Genomic DNA, 8061 nt, shown 5'->3' with positions numbered 1-8061 from the left:
CTGCCTGGCCTGCTGTGTTCATCCAGCTCTACACCTTGTTATCTCAGATTCTCCAGCATTGGCAGTCCCCACTATCTCAGAAATCATTCTGAGTTCTGAGGAAGGGTCACGGGACCAGAAACGTTAACTCTGAATTTTTCTTCACAGATGCTGCCAGGCCTGCTGAGCTTTTCCAGAAATTTCTTTTTTTGCTCTTGAGAAATCATTCAAGCCCATTTCTGAAGAAGAGCCCCGAATCGAAACGTCAACTTTCCTGCTCCTCTGATGTTTCCTGACCTGCTGTGTTACTCCAGCTCCACACTGTGTTGTCTCTGACTCCAGAATCGGCATTTCTTGCAATCTCAAAGAGAAATCATTGTTTCTTCAGATACTGTAATTCAGTCACAGTTGAATGGAATCAGAGTAACAGAATTTCCATCTATCAGAAAACCAAATATCTTAAAATTGATGGCTCAGTGCCAACGTAATCACAAGCAATGCCATCCAATAATGGCCACAACATCATCACAACTGCTTTTCATGACCATCTCAGGTACCAATTTATGTATCTGGTTTTTACTTTAATCTTTCTCAACTTGTCTCTTATTTCTACAGTATGCATGTGCCTCGTGTGACTATATCTTCTTATGTTTAGCATTTAATAAACTCATTCCTTTTGTTAATTCAAGGAAACCTAGTTAAATTGGCCCCTTTTAAGACATAAATTCATCTGGGTCAGGGAGAAAGGTATCCACAAAGGAAGGAATCCTTTATAGTCAAACCTTGTTGTGACCACCTGGAGGGTGGGTGAATAACCAAAGCAGCCAGTCAGATCACTCCTCTCCTGGGGGTTTAACAATTTAGTGTATTCCCTCTATAACTGTAAAAAATTGGGGAACATCATCCGGGGTCTTGTCAAAACAGTTCCCACGGTTGTCTCTGCTAGAAAAATCTATATTGACATCCCAAAGGCAAGCTAAAAGAGTGGTATCTCAGGGTGAAACAAAAACAGAAGTTACCGGAAAAGCTCAGCAGGCCTGGCAGCATCTGTGAAGAGAAATCAGTTATCATTTTGGGTCTGCTGACCCTTCCTCATTCTTTTTGTTAATTCAAGAGGAAGAGTTCTGAAGAAGGGTGACAGGACCCAAAATGTTAACTCTGATTTTTTTCTTCACAGATGCTGCCAGACCTGCTGAGTTTTACCAGCAACTTCTGTTTTTGTTCCTGGTTTACATCATCTGCAGTTCTTTCGGTATCTCAGGTTCGTTGGCCTCACCCTGCACCACATTGTTTTTGGCATCTTTCCCAGTTGCTGTATGGTTGAACCCAGGAAGGTTTGAGCAGTTAGCGTTATGGCTTCCAGCAGTATTATCCGCTCCTTCTTCACAATGACCATGACCTCTAGAACAGGTGGGTTGGACAGCTGCTTCTTATTGAAGGCCTCAAGAGTGTGGAGGGTCAACTGCCATTGCTTGTTGCTCTTTAGGTTCCTAATCACCCTCTGATCTGTTGGCTGAACTTTGCCCATGGCATCAAGAGGTGAGGAAATCAACACTCTTGAGATCATCAGTATCTGAGTGCACAAGGCAATTATCTGTAACAATGATAATCTTCCCTTTCTTCTACTGATAAATTTTATGCACTTTCCTGATCCACACTTCAAGAATTCTCAAGTTCATCCACATGCATTTGTTAGCCTCATATAGTGTGGGTGGTCTCTTAATATTTGCAAAACAACGTGGCTTCTTGAATTTTCCTACCACAAGAAGCAGCAGCTTTTCAGTGCCTTCAAAATTGGCATAGACCACAGCAGTAAAACATTTCTTGCTTTGTTTTCCACAAATACGTCTTTCCTATTTACATTTTAAGGAACAATCTGTCAAAAAAAAAGTAAAATATTCTAATTTTGATTGCATTAAAAATGTTACCTGGCACATATTTGTTCAGGATGTGGGCAAGACCATTTTGCAGACAATCATGTGTCTTGGCTGCTGGAATGGTAGTCTACTGTCAATCATCAATAACGTGATGGAAGGTGTCATCAACTGTGCTATCAAACAGCATCTGCTCAGCAATAATCAGCTCAGAGATAACACAGCGTGGAACTGGAGGAACACAGCAGGCCAGGCAGCATCAGAGGAGCAGGAAAGTTGACGTTTCGGGTCGGGACTCTTCTTCAGATCTCAGTGATGCCCAGTTTGTGTTTCACCAGGGCTACTCAGCTCATGACCTCATTACAGCCCTGGTTAAGACATGATCAAAAGAGCTGAATTCCAGAGGTGGGGTGAAACTGATAGCTCTTGATATCGACTGAGTGTGGCATCAAGGAGCTGTAGCAAAACTGGAATCAATGCGTATCAGGGGGCAAAATTTCCAATGGCTAGATTCATACCTGACACATAGGAAGATGGTCATGGTTGTTGGAGGTCAATCATCTCAGCTCCAGGACATCTCTGCAGGAGTTCCTCAGGGTAGTGTCCTGGGCCCAACCGTCTTCAGCTGCTTCATCAAAGACCTTCCCTCCATCATAAGGTCAGAAGTGGGGATGTTTGCCAATGATTGCACAATGTTCAACACCATTCTCAATTCCACAGATACTGAAGCAGTCCCTGTTCAAATGCAACAAGATCTGGACAATATCCAGGCTTGGGCTGAGAAGTGGCAAGTAAACTTCGTGCCACACAAATGCCAGGATATGACCATCACCAATAAGAGACAATCTAACCAACACCCCTTGACATTTAATTGTATTACCATCACTATCAACCTCCTGGGGATTATCTTTGACCAGAAACTCAACTGAACTCACCACATAAACACAGCAGCCACAAGAGCAGATCAGAAGCTGGGAATACTGCAGCGAGTGACACACCCCCTGACTCCTCAAAGCCTGTCCACCATCTACAAGGCACAAGTCAGGAATGTGATGGAATACTCCCCACTTGCCTGGATGAGTGTAGCTCCAACAACACACAAGAAGCTTGACACCATCCAAGACAAAGCAGCCCGTTTGACTGGAGCCACACCCACAAGCATCCACTCCCTCCACCACCGATGCTCGGTAGCAACAGTATATACTATCTACAAGATGCACTGCAGAAATTCACCAAACATCTTCAGACAGCACCTTCCAAACCCACAACCACTTCCATGTAGAAGGACAAGGGCAGCAGATATTAGGGAACACCACCACATTCAAGATCCCCTCCAAGCCAATCACCATCCTGACTTGGAAATATATCACTGTTCCTTCACTGTCGCTGAGTCAAAATCATGGAATTCCCTCGCTAAGGGCATTGTGGGTCAATCAACAGCAGATGGACTGCAGCGGTTCAAGAAGGCAGCTGACCACCACCTTCTCAAGGGCAGCTAGGGATGGGCAAGAAATGCTGGTCAGTCAGCAGCAGCAGTACAGAGAAGGTTCACTAGCTTAAACCCAGGTATGGAGGTATTATCTTATGAGGAGAGTTTGAGTAGTTAGGTCTGTACTCATTAGAGTTTAGAAGGCTGAGAGGTGACTTCATTGAAACATATAGGATCCTTAGGGAACTTGATGGGGTGGATGTGGAAAAGTGGTTTCCCCTTTTGGGAGATTCGAGGACCAGAATCTCAGAGTATCATTCTTTACGACAGAGTTAAGGAGGAATTGCTTCTCTCAGATGATTGTGAATCTGTGGAATTCATTACTGGAGGTTGGCTGAGGCTGGGCCATTTAGTATATGATAAGATGGGCTGAATGGCCTACTTCTGCTCCTACATCTTATGGCCTGAAAACTTGGTTTGCTTTATTTTAGTTTTATTTATTTTTTAAAGTAAATTTCTGTTTTATTGTTAAACCCAAATCTGCAGCCTCGTAAGTATACGCTTCAGTGAAAGAATGCCACAGTATAATTACAGAAACTCAAAAAATATGATCTATCAATTCTGATTTAATTCTGGGATCCGAGCTGTCCAGTAGTAACATTATCTAGGATCATAACACTACCTGGAGCAGATGGACCCATGGCATTAGCTTTTAAAGATGATGTGTTAAGTTTGACTGCCATTTGATTAGTCTGTGAGATGGGTCTTCCAATTTTGACACATACGCCCATATGTTATTAAAAAAACCCATGCGAGTTTGACCAGGCTGGGTGTATGCCTTCATCATTTCTGGTGTCCAGGTCAAAGCAAGGTAGTCCATCGGGTTTGAATGACAATACAACTGAGTGGTTTGCTAATCCATTTTACAGGGCAAACATGAGTCAATCGCATGATTAATATATCCCTGATGATATGTTTGAAGGTGAGAGGTCTCGTAAAATCTAGAACATGGCCTGCCCACCACCTACACTTAACCCTGATTACACTTGAAGAGTATTAGTTTTGGTGGGTTTGAGCTGCAAGAATCACTTGGTTGGCTGCTCTTCACCTATCCCACCACTGCCACTATTTCAGCTGTTGAAACAAAAGGCCCATGCCAAGTGAGAATGAGAATCTCAGCGGTTTTAGTTGTGCTGACTGGTGTCAGTGCACGCCTCCTTTGCTGGCCTGCTGTGCCCTTTGGAGGCATCACTACCCTCAAGGTCATTCTACCACCCACCCTCCACCCAAGACTTTCAAACCTACCCCCTCAAACCCCCTTTCCCTGGCCTGCCGTCTGGCCATGCTGACAGCCCAAATTTGACTTACCTTAAATCCAGGCCCCACTTTATTGGGATTCCCTGTAGTCCCAACAATGACCATCGTTTTCTCTCTGCCCCAATGTGTTCAAGACTATCGAGCTGGCAGCATTCTCATTTACTTCCAACGCTGAGGAGCCGCTGTCGCTATGGTGATAGGCTTACTACCAACATTTTAGCTGAACAGCTAGGATCATGGCAGCCCATAAAAGCCATCCTTTATGTGGATCTAATTTAACATATAAGCCGGACTGTACAAGGATGGTAGAATTCCTTCTCCGAAGGGTATTTGTGAACCAGGTAGATTTCAACAACAATTTGATAACTTTCTGTTCACTATCACTGTGACTTTCTTTTAGTTCCAGATATATGAATTACTCAAATTTAATTCCACTATCTGCCATAGAGGGATTTGATCCAGTGACCCCCGATACATATAATGCTGGTTCATTGGATTAATGGACCGATAATATTATTCCTATGGTAATGATCTCATCATTAAGTCTTGATGTAAAACCTGAAGACACGTATCTCTGATTCAAAGGCAGCAGGACTGAAACAGAGATCTGCAGATCTTATACTATACTCATTGTGTCTTTAAGGAAGGAAATTGCTGCTTTTACCAAGCCGACCAATACATGACTCCAAACCCCGAGCAATTTGTTTGAGTTTTAACTGTCCCTAGATATGTTTTATCAGTTTTATTCAAAAAGCAATCACTCCACCCTCTTCTGATATAAAATGATAGATCGGCAATAAATGCTGACCTTGCCAGTTATGCCACCAAACCATGAATGAATTTAATAAATATTTATAAATCAGCAAAATTTCTAAATTGCTTTCTTAAAACAAAATCTTTCGATAAGAATGTCACCTGAATAGCCTTAAATGCTGCGCCTGGATTACAGTTGAACAATATGCCCCCTATTAACGCATCATTCCTAAAACACACTGGCAATTCTGACCGAACAAAAAATGACATCAATGGAAAACCAGAACACTATGGATGCTGGAAACATGAAAGAAAAATAGGAAATGCTGGAATCACTCAGCAGGCCTGGTGGCATTTATGCAAAGAGAAGAAGTGTTAACAGAGATGTTTCTCTGTTGAATATTTCCAGCATTTTCTGCTTTTCTTTTAAAAATTACACTAATTCATTTGCTACAAACACAAACATGCTATGGTGTGCATTTCAGTTGGAACGCTGCTATTTGGTACCATTATTGCAGTTAAATGAAATGATCCCAGAATGCAGCAAGAAGTGCATTGAAGGCTGCAGTGAATGAGTTAAATGCCTCTAATTTGTGATAGAGTTGTGCCATAAAATTTGGTGAATTATAGTATTTCAGATTTTAAATTTTATACTTTTTAGATTTTATGATGGAGAAATATAATTTTCCAATCAATCATTTTTGTGAAACTGAAAATGTATGCTGTGAAGAGCTGACAATTATAGTGACAACTCCCTCCGTCTCTCCACACTTGCAGAGAAATCTTAAAGAAATTACAAGTAATTTTGAATATTTTACATAAGTACCTATAAAAGCAGGGGTGTCTAAGTGCAGATTCAACTGTTCAAATGTACCTAAAATGTGCCTAACATAAATGAAAATACCAGAAGAAATAAATTTAGAATAAATGTTCAGTATTGAATAAGTTTTAATTTCTTTTATAAATTGAGATTAGGTTTTGTCTTATTTTGGTCAATAAAAATTGAAAACTTTCAATAATAAGAGGCTTGAAGTTATTTGCTGCCCAAAGAGAAGTTGATTCTCACCTGCATAGCATATGTGTGTTAGTTGCATCTACGTAGCAATGGCTACATTTCTAAAAACTTCCAGGGTGTGTGTATGTGTGCATGCGTCTCTCTGTATAAGATTATGAATTTGGATGTGAGTGTGTCTGTGAGAGAGTGCATTTGAGAGTGTAGCTATGAAAGTATGTACATGTGAGTGTGTGAATCTGGTGTATATTGTTCAAAGGCTTACTTCAAAAGCAACAATTTACTGGAATCCAGTAAGACTAAATTATTCCAAATACAGCATAGATTTATTAAATGGTCCTTTTTATCAGAATTTGATTATATTGAAGTTAGAGCTTCATTTTTAAGTGCAAAGTATCCTCAGTGTGGGTGTCTGTTATCCTGCAATGTATATAATAATTAAACTTACTGTAACAAAGAACGGCTGAGCTGTCAAGTTACAGGTGAAAATTAATTTTAAAAATATATATTTCACATGTGATGGTTCAGGCAAACCATGTTTAGTTCCTTAGTAAAGTTATGTTTTAGTTTCAAACTGCACTTATAATTTACATTATACCTAGAGTCACACAGAGACATGACTAATGCTTATTGCAGCAAATACTGCATAAGTATTATTTCTTTTACCAAAAACAAGTTCACAATTGCAAACACAAATTAACTTCTCAAACTTCCATAAACTCTGGACTGTAGCTGATGCAATTTCTGGTCTGTGTCACACACTTCCTCAGAAAATGGTTAAATATTTCCAAACTTGCGCTTGAATTTGATGAAAACATAAGCAAGAGTTAACCACAGTGCGAGAGAGGTTCACTTACAGAAGCGCCCAGAGCCAGCTAGAAAAATCTCATGGAACTTTGTTCCACGTATGTAAACACTGTACTGAAGCTTTATCCGACTGAAGAACAAATGCAAACTGACACTTTTAAAAACTTGCTTGCTCTCCGAAAGAAGAATTACCCACATTTTCAAATTTGGGATTTGAATAAAAATTGCCAAAAAATAATCCAGAAAACAAAATCAACAATATACTCATACTGTTTGTTTTCTCCCCCAAATGCCATTGCCATGTAAATGTCAAACTTAAATATTATTTTCTCACCTTTATAATCTATCTGGAACATTCTGCACTTTGTTTATTTCTTTGTTATTGCTTGGAATCCCTCCTTCAACATGTTTCAAACTTTACCAGCTTTCAGGGTAATTTGGGTACAGATAGAAACCTGACCATAATGGGTGGATCCATCATGCTTATCAAAGATAAACCAGCCAGGAATACACATGTCATTTGCAAAGAACATCATATTATAAAGTTTAGATTAGTAATGGAGAAGAAAAAAATGTAATGTCTAGGTTAGAAAAGGGATAACTTCAATGTGATTATAAGAGCCAGGGTAGAATGAAACCAAAATTGGACAGAGTGTAATGGATCAATGGATAATCTTTTAAGTAGAAGCGATTTCAGGTACAGGTTAAGTATATTCCAACAAAGTGAAAGTCAAGGGAACCAAAATCAGGACTCCTTGGATAATGAGGGAGATAGGGATTATGGTGCAAACACAAAAAAAAATTCCATGTCTGGTCAATAATTAAATTAAGAAGCAAGTCAAATCCTATAGTCACTTGATAGCAAAGAACTTGAGCGTTGCTGGAAAAAG

At 40.1% G+C, this 8061-nt stretch overlaps 1 long non-coding RNA gene across 1 annotated transcript in view; it reads right to left on the bottom strand.

The window, feature by feature from the left end:
- LOC125486652 overlaps nucleotides 1-7611 on the bottom strand; it is a 15411-nt gene extending 7800 nt beyond the window's left edge. The window contains exon 1 of the long non-coding RNA XR_007265286.1: nucleotides 7506-7611. This is a non-coding gene — a long non-coding RNA (uncharacterized LOC125486652). The remainder of the gene's footprint in view (nucleotides 1-7505) is intronic.
- Between the last annotated feature and the right edge of the window lie 450 nt (nucleotides 7612-8061).

Source organism: Rhincodon typus, chromosome 2 (assembly GCF_021869965.1).
Source record: "Rhincodon typus isolate 14 chromosome 2, sRhiTyp1.1, whole genome shotgun sequence".
Taxonomy (NCBI): domain Eukaryota; kingdom Metazoa; phylum Chordata; class Chondrichthyes; order Orectolobiformes; family Rhincodontidae; genus Rhincodon; species Rhincodon typus.
Note: the sequence above shows the minus strand (reverse complement) of the source record. Positions and strands in the feature narration are given on the sequence as shown.